The sequence below is a fragment of the Salvelinus alpinus genome, chromosome 37 (assembly GCF_045679555.1).
Source record: "Salvelinus alpinus chromosome 37, SLU_Salpinus.1, whole genome shotgun sequence".
Classification (NCBI taxonomy): Eukaryota; Metazoa; Chordata; class Actinopteri; order Salmoniformes; family Salmonidae; genus Salvelinus; species Salvelinus alpinus.
In genome coordinates, this window is record NC_092122.1 from 11,862,725 (window position 1) to 11,884,042 (window position 21,318).

The 21,318-nt window shown below is 46.1% G+C and overlaps 1 protein-coding gene and 1 pseudogene across 3 annotated transcripts in view; both read right to left on the reverse strand.

Annotated features, from left to right (window-relative positions):
- Positions 1-21,318, reverse strand: part of LOC139566125 (carbohydrate sulfotransferase 11) — a 91,359-nt gene that overhangs the window by 25,645 nt on the left and 44,396 nt on the right. The gene's annotated exons all lie outside the window — the stretch shown is intronic.
- On the reverse strand, positions 6,557-14,869 carry LOC139565683 (uncharacterized; annotated as a pseudogene).

Here is a 21,318-nt window from a genome sequence, read left to right on the forward strand (position 1 = left end):
ACCAGAAACTGCTGTGTGGTTCTTTTCCTGGAACAGTTAACCCTTTACATGGCTGAACATATTAATTTTATTGTCATATTAATTAAAACAGTATTGAATAAACCAGGACAAAAGTCAATACAGCTTACACATTACTATTCCTAGAATCACTGCAGTCAACACACACACACACACACACAAACACACACCGTGTAGAGGACTGAGGGCAGTCTGTCTCTGACCCCCACTACTCTCCACTCCCACAGCCAGCATTCTCAGGCCACGCAGGCACCAATCAAACACACACACACACACACAGACACACACACACACACACACACACACACACACACACACACACACACACACACACACACACACACACACACACACACACACACACACACACACACACACACACACACACACACACACACACACACACACACACACACACACACACACACACACACACTAATTGAGGTGGTGACACTAAAACCCCACCCTGAAATGGCTGATTTAGATAAGAGGAGTGTGGGATATCTAATACCTCCACTATCCCATCTCTCCCTGCGTCAAGAAAATGTTGCAGTTTTAAAGCAAATTTGCTGAAATTCTACTCATTTTACCATGGGTAGATTTTTTTGGTGCAGTTTTACAGCTAATCTCCTGCAATTCTACACAAAAATGTTAGCTGACATGAGTTAATTGAGTGACTGTCAGTGACTAACGAGAAACATTTCTAAACAAATTGGAACCAAATTTGGAAATTGCACCATGTGTATTCTACTAGTCCAACTTCTCAACAGTAAGTTGAGCCCCCGAGTGAAATCAATGATATATGGTATGGATAAAAGGATTGACAGTCCATGATGTCAGCATCACCATAATTTGAAGCTATAAGCTACATTGTTGTTTACAAACAATGGAGCAAACCAATATAGTATTTTGAGGTTATCAATGATATGATTCAAGAATCAATGGATATAGAGCAGGGCTCTCCAACCCTGTTCCTGGAGAGCTACCATCATGTAGGTTTTCACTCCAACCCTGATCCTGGAGCGCGACCATCATGTAGGTTTTTACTCCAACCCTGTTCCTGGAGCGCGACCATCATGTAGGTTTTTACTCCAACCCTGTTCCTGGAGCGCGACCATCATGTAGGTTTTCACTCCAACCCTGTTCCTGGAGCGCGACCGTCATGTAGGTTTTTACTCCAACCCTGTTCCTGGAGAGCTACCGTCATGTAGGTTTTCACTCCAACCCTGTTCCTGGAGAGCTACCGTCATGTAGGTTTTCACTCCAACCCTGTTCCTGGAGAGCTACCGTCATGTAGGTTTTCACTCCAACCCTGTTCCTGGAGAGCTACCATCATGTAGGTTCACTCCAACCCTGTTCCTGGAGAGCTACCGTCATGTAGGTTCACTCCAACCCTGTTCCTGGAGAGCTACCGTCATGTAGGTTCACTCCAACCCTGTTCCTGGAGAGCTACCATCATGTAGGTTTTCACTCCAACCCTGTTCCTGGAGAGCTACCGTCATGTAGGTTCACTCCAACCCTGTTCCTGGAGAGCTACCATCATCTAGGTTTTCACTCCAACCCTGTTCCTGGAGAGCTACCGTCATGTAGGTTCACTCCAACCCTGTTCCTGGAGAGCTACCATCATGTAGGTTCACTCCAACCCTGTTCCTGGAGAGCTACCGTCATGTAGGTTTTCACTCCAACCCTGTTCCTGGAGAGCTACTGTCATGTAGGTTCACTCCAACCCTGTTCCTGGAGAGCTACCGTCATGTAGGTTCACTCCAACCCTGTTCCTGGAGAGCTACCGTCATGTAGGTTTTCACTCCAACCCTGTTCCTGGAGAGCTACTGTCATGTAGGTTCACTCCAACCCTGTTCCTGGAGAGCTACCGTCATGTAGGTTCACTCCAACCCTGTTCATGGAGAGCTACTGTCATGTAGGTTTTCACTCCAACCCTGTTCCTGGAGAGCTACCATCATGTAGGTTGTCACTCCAACCCTGTTCCTGGAGAGCTACCGTCATGTAGGTTTTCACTCCAACCCTGTTCCTGGAGCGCGACCGTCATGTAGGTTTTCACTCCAACCCTGTTCCTGGAGAGCTACCGTCATGTAGGTTCACTCCAACCCTGTTCCTGGAGAGCTACCGTCATGTAGGTTTTCACTCCAACCCTGTTCCTGGAGCGCGACCGTCATGTAGGTTTTCACTCCAACCCTCTTCCTGGAGAGCTACCGTCATGTAGGTTCACTCCAACCCTGTTCCTGGAGAGCTACCGTCATGTAGGTTGTCACTCCAACCCTGTTCCTGGAGAGCTACCGTCATGTAGGCTTTCACTCCAACCCTGTTCCTGGAGAGCTACCGTCATGTAGGTTCACTCCAACCCTGTTCCTGGAGCGCAACCGTCATGTAGGTTTTTACTCCAACCCTGTTCCTGGAGAGCTACCATCATGTAGGTTTTCACTCCAACCCTGTTCCTGGAGAATTACCATCATGTAGGTTCACTCCAAACCTGTATTTGGCGTGACCGTTTTGTGCCAGAGAAATACACTACTCAAAAAAATAAAGGGAACACTTAAACAACACAATGTAACTCCAAGTCAATCACACTTCTGTGAAATCAAACTGTCCACTTAGGAAGCAACACTGATTGACAATAAATTTCACATTCTGTTGTGCAAATGGAATAGACAAAAGGTGGAAATTATAGGCAATTAGCAAGACACCCCCAATAAAGGAGTGGTTCTGCAGGTGGTGACCACAGACCACTTCTCAGTTCCTATGCTTCCTGGCTGATGTTTCGGTCACTTTTGAATGCTGGCGGTGCTTTCACTCTAGTGGTAGCATGAGACGGAGTCTACAACCCACACAAGTGGCTCAGGTAGTGCAGCTCATCCAGGATGGCACATCAATGCGAGCTGTGGCAAGAAGGTTTGCTGTGTCTGTCAGCGTAGTGTCCAGAGCATGGAGGCGCTACCAGGAGACAGGCCAGTACATCAGGAGACGTGGAGGAGGCCGTAAGAGGGCAACAACCCAGCAGCAGGACCGCTACCTCCGCCTTTGTGCAAGGAGGAGCAGGTGGAGCACTGCCAGAGCCCTGCAAAATGACCTCCAGCAGGCCACAAATGTGCATGTGTCTGCTCAAACGGTCAGAAACAGACTCCATGAGGGTGGTATGAGGGCCCGACGTCCACAGGTGGGGATTGTGCTTACAGCCCAACACCGTGCAGGACGTTTGGCATTTGCCAGAGAACACCAAGATTGGCAAATTCGCCACTGGCGCCCTGTGCTCTTCACAGATGAAAGCAGGTTCACACTGAGCACATGAGCACATGTGACAGACGTGACAGAGTCTGGAGACGCCGTGGAGAACGTTCTGCTGCCTGCAACATCCTCCAGCATGACCGGTTTGGCGGTGGGTCAGTCATGGTGTGGGGTGGCATTTCTTTGGGGGGCCGCACAGCCCTCCATTTGCTCGCCAGAGGTAGCCTGACTGCCATTAGGTACCGAGATGAGATCCTCAGACCCCTTGTGAGACCATATGCTGGTGCGGTTGGCCCTGGGTTCCTCCTAATGCAAGACAATGCTAAACCTCATGTGGCTGGAGTGTGTCAGCAGTTCCTGCAAGAGGAAGGCATTGATGCTATGGACTGGCCCGCCCGTTCCCCAGACCTGAATCCAATTGAGCACATCTGGGACATCATGTCTCACTCCATCCACCAACGCCACGTTGCACCACAGACTGTCCAGGAGTTGGCAGATGCTTTAGTCCAGGTCTGGGAGGAGATCCCTCAGGAGACCATCCACCACCTCATCAGGAGCATGCCCAGGTGTTGTAGGGAGGTCATACAGACACGTGGAGTCCACACACACTACTGAGCCTCATTTTGACTTGTTTTAAGGACATTACATCAAAGTTGGATCAGCCTGTAGTGTGGTTTTCCACTTTAATTTTGAGTGTGACTCCAAATCCAGACCTCCATGGGTTGATAAATTTGATTTCCATTGATAATTTTTGTGTGATTTTGTTGTCAGCACATTCAACTATGTAAAGAAAAAAGTATTTCATAAGAATATTTCATTCATTCAGATCTAGGATGTGTTATTTTAGTGTTCCCTTTATTTTTTTGAGCAGTGTATATCTACAAATCACTGAACCCTCTGCTCTCTGCGCCTGACTCTGCGCGTACACCAACCACTCCATCCACCATACGGTTCAGTCGGCGTGCACCAACCACTCCATCCACCATACGGGACAGTCGGCGTGCACCAACCACTCCATCCACCATACGGGACAGTCGGCATGCACCAACCACTCCATCCACCATACGGTTCAGTCGGCGTGCACCAACCCCTCCATCCACCATACGGGGTAGTCAGCGTGCACCAACCACTCCATCCACCATACGGGGTAGTCAGCGTGCACCAACCACTCCATCCACCATACGGGACAGTCGGCGTGCACCAACCACTCCATCCACCATACGGGGTAGTCGGCGTGCACCAACCACTCCATCCACCATACGGGTAGTCAGCGTGGACCAACCACTCCATCCACCATACGGTTCAGTCGGCGTGCACCAACCACTCCATCCACCATACGGGGTAGTCGGCGTGCACCAACCACTCCATCCACCATACGGGGTAGTCAGCGTGCACCAACCGCTCCATCCACCATACGGGGTAGTCAGCGTGGACCAACCACTCCATCCACCATACGGTTCAGTCGGCGTGCACCAACCACTCCATCCACCATACGGGGTAGTCGGCGTGCACCAACCGCTCCATCCACCATACGGGGTAGTCAGCGTGCACCAACCACTCCATCCACCATACGGGGTAGTCGGCGTGCACCAACCCCTCCATCCACCATACGGGTCAGTCGGCGTGCACCAACCACTCCATCCACCATACGGGTCAGTCGGCGTGCACCAACCACTCCATCCACCATACGGGGTAGTCGGCGTGCACCAACCACTCCATCCACCATACGGGTCAGTCGGCGTGCACCAACCCCTCCATCCACCATACGGGGTAGTCGGCGTGCACCAACCACTCCATCCACCATACGGGTCAGTCGGCGTGCACCAACCACTCCATCCACCATACGGGTCAGTCAGCGTGCACCAACCCCTCCATCCACCATACGGGGTAGTCAGCGTGCACCAACCCCTGCACCTATTTCTCCAGTTACATCCTTTAGACTCACTTCTAGCGCCACTCCAGAGATAACCCCCTTGATATGTGCCCTGCTTCACAGATCCACACACATATAACACATTACAATTCAATATCTTTTTCAGGTGCAAAAGACACACTTTCTGCTCCTTGGACACACAAAACCACAAATAAACCAATTTCTTGTTATTTTCACTTCAAAACCGATCTCCCAGGTATCTCGATCAATCAAGAACCCTCACTGACTAAAGAACAATCAGAACTAGGCTTGGATTTAGTAGACTCCACGACCAGTTTACTTCTTGTTTCCCTTTTTGTTTACCGCTGTAATCCATTCCTTCTCACTCTCATCACTCGATGCTCCATCAGCGTTAAAAAAAACTGCCATGTGCTTTAATCTTCCTGTAATAGAATTAAAGGACAACTCCACCACTTTTCAACCTCATTTGCATTGTCTCCAGCACAATACCAGTGTCAATGTAGACTACATGACCAACAATGTGGACACCTGCTCAAATGAAGTTGGTCCCCCCTTTGCTGCTATAACAGCCTCCACTTTTCTGGGAAGGCTTTCCACTAGATGTTGGAACATGCTGCTGGGACTTGCTTCCATTCAGCCACAAGAGCATTAGTGAGGTCGGACACTGATGTTGGGTTAAAGTTCTACACGGTGACATCAAAGTTAAAACATTTTTTTTAAACGGTGATTTTCAAACACTATTAGATTCGCAGTGACGTGGGAAGCAAGACAATACCCTCCCTCTGGCTAGAAACTCTTTGCAGGTTTTGAAAATCACAGTTTTTAAAAACGTTTAATCCTACCCTGTGATGTCACAGAGGAGCATTTTTTAGGAACTTTCTTCTCATATTTTTAACCACAGATCATAGAAACGCACCGTTTTCACATAATATTATGTAGACACTGGTTTGGTGCTGATATGATGAATAGGAGGTTGAAAAGCGGCGGAATTGGCCTTTAACCCTTTACATGTCTGAACTCTTTCTCTCTCTGGTGCTTATTTACATCTGTTTAGAGTTTGAATTGATGACATAGCATGGGTTTAATGTCAACAACCACATGTCCTGTCATATTTCTCTGTCTCTCTTTCATTCCTCTTCATTCACTTATTATCTTACTCTATTCACAATGAATGTGCAGACAGAAAGACAGACAAGGTGCCATAACAGGTGACTATTTGTAAAGCATGAAAAATGTATATTTGATAATTGCAGTGATGAGACAGCAAAACACTGTAAACAGACCATTTCCATATGATATCAACATCAGACACCTCAACTGACCTCCACTATTCCAAACTGGTGTCATAGCCGTCACTATTGTAAACATCTGGGACAGCAGGACTACTAGAAATAAAGCAAATTGTCAATATTCAACAGGATTTAATTTTCAGAAAATCCTGAATGTGACTCCATGCACATCCCAGTTTATTATAGGTGGATCAGAGATATACAGTGCAGACAATACATGAGCTAAAAAACAAACATATTGCTTATATTATCTCACGATCAGAACTTCCACAGAAATGTAACTCTCAGATATGAATCATACCTTGTTATGAGCTTGGAGAGATGTTTTAATATCTTACAATGCTGCTGCATACTGTAGGCTACTCATCATGTCTAACAGACTGACATGATGCTGATGATAACAAACAACAACCACGTCAGTATTAATATTACAGTGAAATGTTCTCTCTGATGTAGGACAACAGATTAAATGTACATCTTTTTGTAGATTCAAGTTAAAACTCATTCTTTGTGATTGACAGGAGAGATGATCAGAGGGGCAGAGTTTTTACCAGCATCATTAAGACATGGGCAGAAGAATGGATATAGTTTATCTGTGAAGGTGCAGCCAGTGAAAGAGTAGATATGAGACCTGGCCTCCACATCATAAAATGAGACCTGACCCTCCTCATAATCCACAAACACCCCCACCTTCTGGGGATTCTCTCTCAGGTGGAGCAGGATACCAGTGCCAGCTAGAGTCTTGTACTCATTTCCTTTTCTCAGCCAGACAGTTCAGTATCCTTTCATAGGGCTCAGTGTGATAGGCCCTTTCCTGGTGATAGACTCTCTGGTCACTCCTAAATCCCAGTCAGTCTTCCCCTTGACCGTCACCTCATAGTAGAATCTATCTGAGGAGAAGCCCTCCTTTCCCAAGATGCAGAGACAGGTGGAAAACCTAACTGGCTTGTCTGGGAGATGTTGTTTTGTGTTTCCAAGTCTCACTTGTTTCCCATCTTCAGACATGATGATGTAGGGATGTGCTGTATCAGGGTCCAGAGTCACATCCACTGCATACTGCTGAATCCTCTTCAACTCAGCATCACACAACTTCTTCACTTCACTCACAATGGTCTCCTCCACTTGAGACACAGCTCTCCTCACAGTCCCCACACACAGATCGCTGTGAACACTGATCTCAGACCAGTCCTTGGTGGGTGGAGGGGTGCAGAGGGATGGTACGTTCTGGAGGAGGTGGAGGTGGTCCTCAGTGTGTGAGAGCTGCTCCAGTTCAGTGCTTCTCCTCTGTAGCTCAGTGATTTCCTGCTCCAGCTCTTTAATGAGCCCTTCAGCCTGCATCTCTGCTGCTTTCTGCTTCTCCTCAATCACCTCAATGAGCTCAGCCTGGCTTCTCTCAATGGAGCGCACCAGATCAGTGAAGACCTGCACACTGTCTGATATCTCTCTCTCTGCTTCTCTCTTGCTGAGATCTACTGAGTGTTTGATCTCCTGAACCTTCTGCAGTCGTTTCTGGATCGTCTGCTGCACTTCTGCCTCAGTCGTCCTCATCTGAGCCTTCTTCTCTCCATACTCTTCCTCTAGAGGGACAGTGTCATGAGTCTTGTGGTCAGTCCTACAGAACAGCTCCAGGAGTCTGTCATGCTTCTTACACATCCTGTCTTCCAGGTTCTCCACAGGGTTGATCAGCTTGTGTCTCTTTAAGGCTGGGACTCTCTGATGAGGCTCAAGGTGAGTCTCACAGTAAGAGGTCTGACACACCAGGCAGGACTTCAGGGCCTTGAGCTTCATCCCAGTGCAGATGTCACAGGACACTTCTACAATTAGGTCAAGGCATTGGTGTGGGCTGCTGGTAGCTTTAACTGTCTGCCTGAACTGAGCAGCCATCTCAGAAATGAAAGTATTGACAAACAGATCTGGTCTCTTATCAAATGTTTTTTTACACATTGGACACTGGCACAGGTCACTGGTATCCCAGTATCCACTGATACAGGCCTTGCAGTAGTTGTGTCCACATGGCATAGAGACTGGCTCAGTGAACACATCCAGACAGACAGAGCACAGGAACTGCTCTTCAGACAGGAGACTGCTGGAGGTGGCCATATCTAGACAGACACCAAAGGTGAAACCATAAAACATTTAGTGGAATCAGTCAGTTCTTGATAGATTCAGCTTTAGAGTGGTCAATATTGTCTTACATGATATTAACAAATGTTGATACATGACGTTACAACATAGATACATCTTATAACTATAGGATAAAAAGTGTAACATACAGTAGAATCTGGACAAACAAGTAAATCTAGACGGGTAACACAGTAAAGCTAATCTCAACTTAACTTTCCACGTCAATCTCTCTACTCACCTGTATGTTTTCGTGGATGATATCTTTGTCCTTCCTGTTTGTGGTGTCAAAGGCCAGGAGAGTCAGAGTATAGTCTGAATGTATTGCTGTTTAATAGATTTAGGATGTGCTGGAGAGTTTGGTCCTGTACACAATATACTGTGTCTCTCTACTTTAGTTTCAGTTCAGCAAGTTGACGTCAATAATGCTCCTCCTCACCAGATACTGCTGTGTGGTTCTCTTCCTGGAACAGTTAACCCTTTACATGGCTGAACTTTGGAACTGATTAATTTTAATTGTCATATTAATTAAATCAGTACTGAATAAACCAGGACAAAAGTCAATACAGCTTTCACATTACACTTCCTAGAATCACTGCAGTCAACACACACACACACACACACACACACACACACACACACACACACACACACACACACACACACACACACACACACACACACACACACACACACACACACACACACACACACTGTGTAGAGGACTGATGGCAGTCTGTCTCTGACCCCTGCTGCTCTCCACTCCCACAGCCAGCATTCACAGGCCACGCAGGCACCAATCAAACACACACACATACAAGCATACACACACCAGCTCCCATCAGAGCGCCAGGAGAAAACACAATACATTCTGCAGGAAGAAGTAACCTCTCGTTCTCATACTAATCTCACCTGTAACTCCCCCTCCTCTCTTCCCTCTCTCTGTATTATAGAACCAGGAACCACCTGACATGAACACTGCTCTGTGGCCACACACACTATAATCCCTGACAAGGTTACTGTTTTATGGGTTAAAATCATATTTTCCACAGAGGGCAGACCAGGCGGTATGAGTTTTCCATGATGCCATTTATGAGGAGCAAGACCAGACAGAGAGCTGCCTGAAACCCTCTTACAGAGAAACAGTGTAACAAGGCTTCAGGTCACTGAAATCCCATGAGAGGGCAGAGAGAAAAAGATGGGAGAGTGGGAAGAAGAGAGGAGAGGGAGAGGAGAGAGGGAGAGGGGAGGAGAGTGATTGGACAGAGGGAGAGGGGAGGATAGGGAGAGGGTGCTTTGTTGAAAGGGAGAAATGTTTATGCCAGCAGCACAACACAGGAAGTTTCCACTGCATCTGACCAGACAACACAGGAAGTTTCCACTGTCTCTGACCAGACAACACAGGACGTTTCCACTGTCTCTGACCAGACAACACAGGACGTTTCCACTGTCTCTGACCAGACAACACAGGACGTTTCCACTGTCTCTGACCAGACAACACAGGAAGTTTCCACTGTCTCTGACCAGACAACACAGGAAGTTTCCACTGTCTCTGACCAGACAACACAGGACGTTTCCACTGTCTCTGACCAGACAACACAGGAAGTTTCCACTGTCTCTGACCAGACAACACAGGAAGTTTCCACTGTCTCTGACCAGACAACACAGGAAGTTTCCACTGTCTCTGACCAGACAACACAGGACGTTTCCACTGTCTCTGACCAGACAACACAGGACGTTTCCACTGTCTCTGACCAGACAACACAGGACGTTTCCACTGTCTCTGACCAGACAACACAGACACATATACACACACCAGCACAGTGGCGCTGGCACACACAAACAGACTAATTGAGGTGGTGACACTAAAACCCCACCCTGAGATGGTTGATTTAGATAAGAGGAGTGTGGGATATCTAATACCTCCACTATCCCATCTCTCCCTGCGTCAAGAAAATGTTGCAGTTTTAAAGCAAATTTTCTGCAATTCTACTCATTTTACCATGGGTAGATTTTTTTGGTGCAGTTTTACAGCTAATCCCTGCAATTCTACAAAGAACTGTTAGCTGACATGAGTTAATTGAGTGACTGTCAGTGATGAACGAGAAACATTTCTAAACAAATTGGAACCAAATTTGGAAATTGCACCTTGTGTATTCTACTAGTCCAACTTCTCAACAGTAAGTTGAGCCCCCAAGTGAAATCAATGATATATGGTATGGATAAAATGATTTACAGTCCATGATGTCAGCATCACCATAATTTGAAACTATAAGCTACATTGTTGTTTACAAACAATGGAGTAAACCAATATACTATTTTGAGGTTATCAATGATATTATTCAAGAATCAATGGATATAGAGCAGGGCTCTCCAACCCTGTTCCTGGAGAGCTACCGTCATGTAGGTTTTTTCTCCAACCCTGTTCCTGGAGAGCTACCTCCACTCTTCTGGGAAGACTTTCCACTAGATGTTGGAACATGCTGCTGGGACTTGCTTCCATTCAGCCACAAGAGCATTAGAGAGGTCGGACACTGATGTTGTGTTAAGAAGTTCTACACGGTGACAAAGTTAAAACATTTTTAAAAACTGTGATTTTCAAACACTATGAGATTCGTGGTGACGTGGGAAGCAAGACAATACCCTCCCTCTGGCTAGAAACTCTTTGCAGGTTTTGAAAATCACAGTTTTAAAAAAACGTTTAATCCTACCCTGTGATGTCACAGAGGAGCATTTATTTTGTTCTTCTCATATTTTTAACCACAGATCATAGAAACGTACCGTTTTCACATAATAGTATGTAGACACTGGTTTGGTGCTGATATGATGAATAGGATGTTGAAAAGTGGAGGAATTGGCCTTTAACCCTTTACATGGCTCAACTCTTTCTCTCTCTGGTGCTTATTTACATCTGTTAGAGTTTGAATTGATGGCATAGCATGGGTTTAATGTCAACAACCACATGTCCTGTCATATTTCTCTGTCTCTCTTTCATTCCTCTTCATTCACTTATTATCTTACTCTATTCACAATGAATGTGCAGACAGAAAGACAGACAAGGTGCCATAACAGGTGACTATTTGTAAAGCATGAAAATGTATCTTTGATAATTGCAGTGATGAGACAGCAAAACACTGTAAACAGACCATTTCCATATGATATCAACATCAGACACCTCAACTGACCTCCACTATTCCAAACTGATGTCATAGCCATCACTATTGTAAACATCTGGGACAGCAGGACTACTAGAAATAAAGCAAATTGTCAATATTCAACAGGATTTAATTTTCAGAAAATCCTGAATGTGACTCCATGCACATCCCAGTTTATTATAGGTGGATCAGAGATATACAGTGCAGACAATACATGAGCTAAAAAACAAACATATTGCTTATATTATCTCACGATCAGAACTTCCACAGAAATGTAACTCTCAGATATGAATCATACCTTGTTATGAGCTTGGAGAGATGTTTTAATATCTTACAATGCTGCTGCATACTGTAGGCTACTCATCATGTCTAACAGACTGACATGATGCTGATGATAACAAACAACAACCAAGTCAGTAGGAATATTACAGTGAAATGTTCTCTCTGATGTAGGACAACAGATTAAATGTACATATTTTTGTAGATTTTCAGGTTAAAAGTCATTATTTGTGATTGACAGGAGAGATGATCAGAGGGGCAGAGTTTTTACCACCATCATTAACATGGGGGCTAAAGTATGGATAGAGTTTCTCAGTGAAGGTGCAGCCAGTGAAAGAGTAGATATGAGACCAGGCCTCCACATCATAAAAGGAGACCTGACCCTCCTCATAATCCACAAACACCCCCACCTTCTGGGGATTCTCTCTCAGGGAGAGGGGGACAGTGGGGGAGTTACAGGCTAGGTACTTACTCCCATCCCTCAGTGCCACAGTCCAGTATCCATCCTCAGGCCTTAGTGTGATCAACCCTTTCCTGATGATAGACTCTCTGGCCACTCCTACATCACAGTCAGTTTTTCCCTTGACTGTCACCTCATAGTAGAATCTACCTGAGGAGAAGCCCTCCTTTCCCAGGATACAGGGACAGATGGAAAACCTAACTGTCTTGTCTGGGAGATCCTGTTCTGTATCTCCATATCTCACCTGTTTCCCATCTTCAGAAAGGATGAGTTTGGGATGTGCTGTATCAGGGTCCAGAGTCACAGCTATGGCATACTGCTGAATCCTCTTCAGTTTGACTTCAGGAAGCTTCTCCATCTCTTTATTCAGTGTCTCCTCCAGCTGAGATACAGCTCTCCTCACAGTCTCCACACACAGATCACTGTGAACACGGATCTCTGACCAGTCCTTGGTTGGTGGAAGGGTGCAGAGTGATGGTAAGCTCTGGAGGAGGTGGAGCTGGTCCTCAGTGTGTGAGAGCTGCTCCAGCTCAGTGCTTCTCCTCTGTAGCTCAGTGATTTCCTGCTCCAGCTCTTTAATGAGCCCTTCAGCCTGCCTCTCTGCTGCTTTCTGCTTCTCCTCAATCACCTCAATGAGCTCAGCCTGGCTTCTCTCAATGGAGCGCACCAGATCAGTGAAGACCTGCACACTGTCTGATATCTCTCTCTCTGCTTCTCTCTTGCTGAGATCTACTGAGTGTTTGATCTCCTGAACCTTCCTAAAATGTGTGTGCATCTTCTGTTCTACCTCTGCCATCATTTTCCCCAGTTGAGCCATCTTCTCTCCATACTCTTCATCTAGAGGGACAGTGTCATGAGTCATGTGGTCTGTTTTTAAGCACAAGACACAAACATACGTCTGGTCAGTCCTACAGAACAGCTCCAGGAATCTCTCGTGCTTCTTACACATCCTGTCTTCCAGGTTCTCCACAGGGTTGATCAGCTTGTGTCTCTTTAAGGCTGGGACTCTCTGATGAGGCTCCAGGTGAGTCTCACAGTAAGAGGTCAGACACACCAGACAGGACTTCAGGGCCTTGAGCTTCATCCCAGTGCAGATGTCACAGGATACTTCTACAATTATGTCAGGGCATTGGTGTGGGCTGCTGGTAGCTTTAACTTCAACTGTCTGTCTGAACTGAGCAGCCATCTCAGAAATTAAAGTATTGACAAACAGATCTGGTCTCTTATCAAATGTTTTTTTACACATTGGACACTGGCACAGGTCACTGGTATCCCAGTATCCACTGATACAGGCCTTGCAGTAGTTGTGTCCACATGGAATAGAGACTGGCTCAGTGAACACATCCAGACAGACAGAGCACAGGAACTGCTCTTCAGACAGGAGACTGCTGGAGGTGGCCATATCTAGACAGAGACCAAAGGTGAAACCATAAAACATTTTCTAGAATTCAGTTTAGGACAACATTAACTAATCATAGATGATGTAACAATATAGATAAAAGTCCTTTAAGTATGAACAGTTTAACATATTGTAGATAAAAGTAAAATAGAAGACAAACATGGTAAAGCATATATTAACTGTCCATAATGATTTATATTCACCTGTATGCGTTTGTGGATAATGTTCTTTCTGTTTGTGGTGCCACAGATATAGGAGACTCAGCTATTTCTAAAGTTTGTTCCCTGTCCTGTATAAAATAGTCTGTATGTCGCTCTACTTCAGTTTCGCTTCAGCAAAGTCATGTTGAAATGCCCCTCCCCAACTGATACTGCTGTGTGCTTTTCACTTCCTGGATTAGAGTTAACCCTTTACATGGCTGTTGTCTGTATCTGATTCATTCATATCTATCGTTTTAATATTGTTACCCATTAAGTCACTACAGCTTCAATTACTGTATTCTTTCAAGAATAACGGTCGGTGTATGAAACTATGAATCACTAGTCTTCATTTTCTATGAAGAGGGTCAATGGAAATAAAGAGGACAATAACCTGATGCTGCTGCCACCCAGAGAACAGAGTTTAAGCTTCACAATGGGATCTATTGGCAGGAAAAGAAGGAGCTGTGATGAGTGTATTGTAGACTCTGTAGACTAGGATGAAATACAGTTATCAATCCGCCTTACACAACCTGTTCAAATATGGAGAGAGGTGAAGGATAGAGAGAATGGAATATACTGTAATGTGCTCTTCCAAAATGTCATCCATTTCCAATAACTTACCCCCTCCTAACACACACACACCGTGTAGAGGACTTGGGGCAGTCTGTCTCTCACAGCCTGGAATTCACAGGCCACACAGGTATTCAGCTGACAGTGTACCAATCAAACATATACTAACATACACACACTGTGTAGAGAGAGCGAGAGAGACAGAGAGAGAGCGGGAGAAAGAGAGAGCGAGAGAGAGAGAGCAGGAGAAAGAGAAAGAGAGAAAGACAGACGTTCCAACAATCAATAGCACCTTGTTACCCTCTCGTACCTCATTGGCAGTCACATGACCAATCAGGCGCTCTAGGATTGGGTAGTGGGTGGCAGGGCACACACTTTAGCACAGTACGTCTTACGTCATTCTGACCCCCCCACCCCCTCCCTCAACCCCACAACTCCCCGCTCCTCTTCCAAAACGCTACCCCTGACACCAGACACCCCACTGGGGCTTACACTGGCTCCAATACCCCTCTCTGACCTCTGACCTCACACACATCATATCAATGGGACTTTACAGGAGTGAGGAGGTGTGGGAAACTCCCTGGCGGAAAATGATATATGTCCACGTGCACCCAGTCTAAACTTAGCTGTTAAACACCAGTTTGATGGCTTCTTGTATACTTTTAAAATGTGTTCTGTGATGAATAGTTTGCAGAAAGAGAGCGAGAGAGAAGTTTATGAGAGAGAGAGAGAGAGAGAGAGAGAGACATTTATGAGACAGAAAAAGTGCATGACAGATATACATTGAATGTACAAAACATTAAGAACACCTGCTCTTTCCATGACAGACTGACCAGGTGAATCCAGGTGAAAGCTAAGATCCCTTATTGATGTCACTTGTTAATTCAGCTGACAGTGTACCAATCAAACATATACTAACATACACACCGTGTAGAGGACTTGGGGCAGTCTGTCTCCCACAGCCTGGAATTCACAGGCCACACAGGTATTCAGCTGACAGTGTACCAATCAAACACATACTAACACACACACACGCACCGTTGCAGGGGCATCGCTCACATTAGGATCCACCTGATTCTACAGCAGCAGCTCACATCATCAGACAGCCGGGAGAAAACACAATACAGGAAGAATCTCGTTCTCATACTAATCTCACCTGTAACTCCCCCTCCTCTCTTCCCTCTCTCTCTGTATTATAGAACCAGGAACCACCTGACAAGAACACTGCTCTGTCACCACACACACTATAAACCCTGACAAGGTTACTGTTTTATGGGGTAAAATCATATTTTCCACAGAGGGCAGACCAGGCGGTATGAGTTTTCCATGATGCCATTTATGAGGAGCAAGACCAGACAGAGAGCTGCCTGAAACCCTCTTACAGAGAAACAGTGTAACAAGGCTTCAGGTCAGTGAAATCCCATGAGAGGGCAGAGAGAAAAAGATGGGAGAGTGGGAAGAAGAGAGGAGAAAGGAAGAAGAGAGGCGAGTGATTGTAGAGAGGGAGAGGGTGCACTGGTGAAAGGGAGCAATGTTTACGCCAGCAGCACAACACAGGATGTTTCCACTGTATGTGACCAGACAACACACACACACACACACAAAAGGACTAAGTGAGGTCACACTGAGACCACACCCTGAGATGGCCGATTTAGATAAGAGGAGTGTGGGATATCTAATACCTCCACTATCCCATCTCTCCCTGCCCCACTGACACTAAATACCTGTAACCAGAGAATAGAGACAGGTTCTCATGGGAAATAGAACCAGAGAGAATGAAAGGGAGAGAGAGAGAGAAAGATAAGGAAAGAGAGAGAGAAATTGAGAGGGCGCTCCTGTGAAAATAAACCCAGTATTTTTCCACTGCTTCCAGTCTACCAGAGTACCAGAGACATGACAGGTGTATAGTATCTACAGTTTACCAGAGTACCAGAGACATGACAGGTGTATAGTATCTACAGTCTACCAGAGGACCAGAGACATGACAGGTGTATAGTATCTACAGTCTACCAGAGTACCAGAGACATGACAGGTGTATAGTATCTACAGTTTACCAGAGTACCAGAGACATGACAGGTGTATAGTATCTACAGTCTACCAGAGTACCAGAGACATGACAGGTGTATAGTATCTACAGTCTACCAGAGGACCAGAGACATGACAGGTGTATAGTATCTACAGTCTACCAAGTACCAGAGACATGACAGGTGTATAGTATCTACAGTCTACCAGAGGACCAGAGACATGACAGGTGTATAGTATCTACAGTCTACCAGAGTACCAGAGACATGACAGGTGTATAGTATCTACAGTTTACCAGAGTACCAGAGACATGACAGGTGTATAGTATCTACAGTCTACCAGAGTACCAGAGACATGACAGGTGTATAGTATCTACAGTCTACCAGAGTACCAGAGACATGACAGGTGTATAGTATCTACAGTTTACCAGAGTACCAGAGACATGACAGGTGTATAGTATCTACAGTTTACCAGAGTACCAGAGACATGACAGGTGTATAGTATCTACAGTCTACCAGAGTACCAGAGACATGACAGGTGTATAGTATCTACAGTTTACCAGAGTACCAGAGACATGACAGGTGTATAGTATCTACAGTCTACCAGAGGACCAGAGACATGACAGGTGTATAGTATCTACAGTTTACCAGAGTACCAGAGACATGACAGGTGTATAGTATCTACAGTTTACCAGAGTACCAGAGACATAACAGGTGTATAGTATCTACAGTCTACCAGAGTACCAGAGACATGACAGGTGTATAGTATCTACAGTCTACCAGAGTACCAGAGACATGACAGGTGTATAGTATCTACAGTCTACCAGAGTACCAGAGACATGACAGGTGTATAGTATCTACAGTCTACCAGAGTACCAGAGACATGACAGGTGTATAGTATCTACAGTCTACCAGAGTACCAGAGACATGACAGGTGTATAGTCTCTACAGTCTACCAGAGTACCAGAGACATGACAGGTGTATAGTCTCTACAGTCTACCAGAGTACCAGAGACATGACAGGTGTATAGTCTCTACAGTCTACCAGAGTACCAGAGACATGACAGGTGTATAGTATCTACAGTCTACCAGAGTACCAGAGACATGACAGGTGTATAGTATCTACAGTCTACCAGAGTACCAGAGACATGACAGGTGTATAGTATCTACAGTCTACCAGAGTACCAGAGACATGACAGGTGTATAGTATCTACAGCTCTGGTGAAGCATAACACTACATACCTGCACTTAACACACCACCGGATAGAGTATGTGAGTATACACAACTATATTCTGAGTATACACAACGCTATACTGATGGAGTGTACCGGAGTGTGTGCATGTATGTAAGACGCACACAGAGGCAGGAAGGAGGAAGTCCTAAATTATAATTATAGAGGATAATGATAAACTGCTCCCACTTTCCATGAGCTGTCAACATCTCCTGACACACACACACACACACACACACACACACACACACACACACACACACACACACACACACACACACACACACACACACACACACACACACACACACACACACACACACACACATACACAAACACACACACATACACAGAGAGAGACATAACACATATGTACCGGTCTCTGTCTATTGGCTAAACTTTGCTGCAGTTGGAAAGTATACATACTGTATACATAGAGAAACCATGATGAGTTACTCTCATTAAAGTGCATTACAGAACAGAATAGAGACCAAAGCCTGTTTTTACCATACTGAGGATTACACTGTACAAAGGTACTGTACGAGTACACAAAACAGTGCTGTAACGCTGTAATGTGTTTGTATTTGTGTAATCTGCTCCAGGCTAGGCTCGGTTGGGGTGTGGTGGTAGTTAGTTGTGTTCAGGTGAGAGACTTTCCCCCGTGTGCCTGTTGAGTCTCGCCCTCACAGACAATAGATACAGCTCTCACTGTCTGCTTTCACCAACCACCGTGAGAACACACACACACACACACCACTGGTATGAGAGAGAGAAAGAGAGAGAGGTGGGGGACATCTATGCTGATGTAACGGATGTGAAATGGCTAGCTAGTTAGCGGGTACGCGCTAGTAGCATTTCAATCAGTTACGTCACTTGCTCTGAAACCAATATGTAGTGTTGCCCCTTGCTCTGCAAGGGCCGCGGCTTTTGTGGAGCGATGGGTAACGACCGTGCTTCGTGGGCAACCGTTGTTGATGTGTGCAGAGGGTCCCTGGTTCGCGCCCGTGTCGGGGCGAGGGGACGACGTAAAGTTATACTGTTACATTGATGCTGTTGACCCGGATCACTGGTTGCTGCGGAAAAGGAGGAGGTTGAAAGGGGGGTGAGTGTAACGGATGTGAAATGGCTAGCTAGTTAGCGGGTACGCGCTAGTAGCATTTCAATCAGTTACGTCACTTGCTCTGAAACCAATATGTAGTGTTGCCCCTTGCTCTGCAAGGGCCGCGGCTTTTGTGGAGCGATGGGTAACGACGCTTCGTGGGTGTCAGTTGTTGATGTGTGCAGAGGGTCCCTGGTTCGCGCCCGTGTCGGGGCGAGGGGACGGTTTAAAGTTATACTGTTACACTGACAGGCCACTCTCTCATTGAGGAAAACAGGATAGAAGACTTCTGCCACGACATCATGTAAACCGCAGGCTCCAAATCTGCCTCTCTCTCTTCCTGTTCCATGGTGCACTGCACTGCCTCTTCAGTCATCAACATGTTTAGCCCAGCGTCCAATCATCCAACCAAAACCATCCAGGGGAGGTTTGAGAATCCAACCAGAGCAGTGTTAGAGGGGTAAACACAGCATCTGTTTAAGGATGAAGCTGTCTAAACCAGTGACATGAAGGCCCCCCCCCACACACACACACACACACACACACACAAACACACCACACACACAGAATCACACACACTGGTAGAGGCACTGACACAGAACCACACTCACACACACAGAATCACACTCACACACACACAGAATCACACACACACACACACACACAGAATCACACACACAGAATCACACACTCACACACACACACACACACACACACACACACACACACACACACACACACACACACACACACACCACACACACAGAATCACACACACTAGTAGAGGCACTGACACAGAACCACACTCACACACACCGAATCACACTCACACTCACACACACACACACACACACACACACACACACACACAGAATCACACACACAGAATCACACACACACTCACACACACACACACACACACACACACACACACACACACACACACACACACACACACACACACACACACAGAATCACACACACAGAATCACACACACACACAGAATATTCAACAAAGAACGATATAAGCTCCTAGTACTGCCTAAACGGTTAACACATACAGCTCTCTCTGTTCCTCTGCTACTACCCAGACAGGTTTATCTGCTGTCTACACATACAGCACACGTGTTATCATTCTCCTCCGCTCCACTGACACCACATTACAAGTCACAATAGCTCAGTTCCATTCATCCCAGTTATGTCCCAGCCAGGCGGCTGTACAACTGATATCTGCATGCATACAGTTCCCTTCCCAACATCCCAGCCAGATCTCTGCATCAGCATTTAACAGGTAGGCCCTGGGTTGGTAATGACAGTATTGTGAGTTTACAGACTCTGCAGTACTCATCAGCCTGGGAAGAAGGTATTACCATACAGGAGGTGGAACTATTAACCCATACGGGAATGAAGGTCTGTGTCTCCTGGCCTGAATCCAATGGAGCACATCTGATCAGTCAGATAACTGGTGGCTTGCAGCCGCAGCAGAGATGCGAGGAGCATTGTAATGTGGTGGTCGTGTGTGTGTGTGTGTGTGTGTGTGTGTGTGTGTGTGTGTGTGTGTGTGTGTGTGTGTGTGTGTGTGTGTGTGTGTGTGTGTGTGTGTGTGTGTGTGTGTGTGTGTGTGTGTGTGTGTGTGTGTGTGTGTGTGTGTGTGTGTGTGTGTGTGTGTGTGTGCGTATTCCTGTAGGGCAAGGTTACGGACGGTAGAGATGGTATTGAGGTTACTAAGATGCCCTGGTATAAGCTGTAGAGACAGCTGACAGGTCAGAGGCTGAGGTGTCTGGGGAGAGGAACCACTTGACCGCCAATGGCAACAGCTGGTCTCGCTGCGGTCTGACAAACATGAAAAAGACATTACAGACATAAATATTTTACAATTGACATAAATTCTGACAACACACACACAAACATATATACACAGCTCGGATTCTATTCATTTTCCTCTCTCACAACATCCTCAGTTTTTCTTTCCCTCCCTCTCCTAATCTTCCCATTTTTTAATTGCATCTTCTTCCCATCTCTCTCTCTCGCTGTGTTGGATCTCTTCCAAGAGAGGGAGAGACAGAGAGAGAGTGGGAGAAAGAGAGAGCGAGAGAGAGAGACAGAGAGAGAGAGAGAAAGAGAGAGCGAGAGAGAGCGAGAGAGAGTGGGAGAAAGAGAGAGCGAGAGAGAGAGAGAGAGTGTGAGAAAGAGAGAGCGAGAGAGACAGAGAGAGAGCGGGAGAAAGAGAGAGCGAGAGAGACAGAGAGGGAGAAAGAGAGAGCGAGAGAGACAGAGAGAGAGTGGGAGAAAGAGAGCGGGAGAAAGAGAGAGCCAGACATTCCAACAATCAATGGCACCTT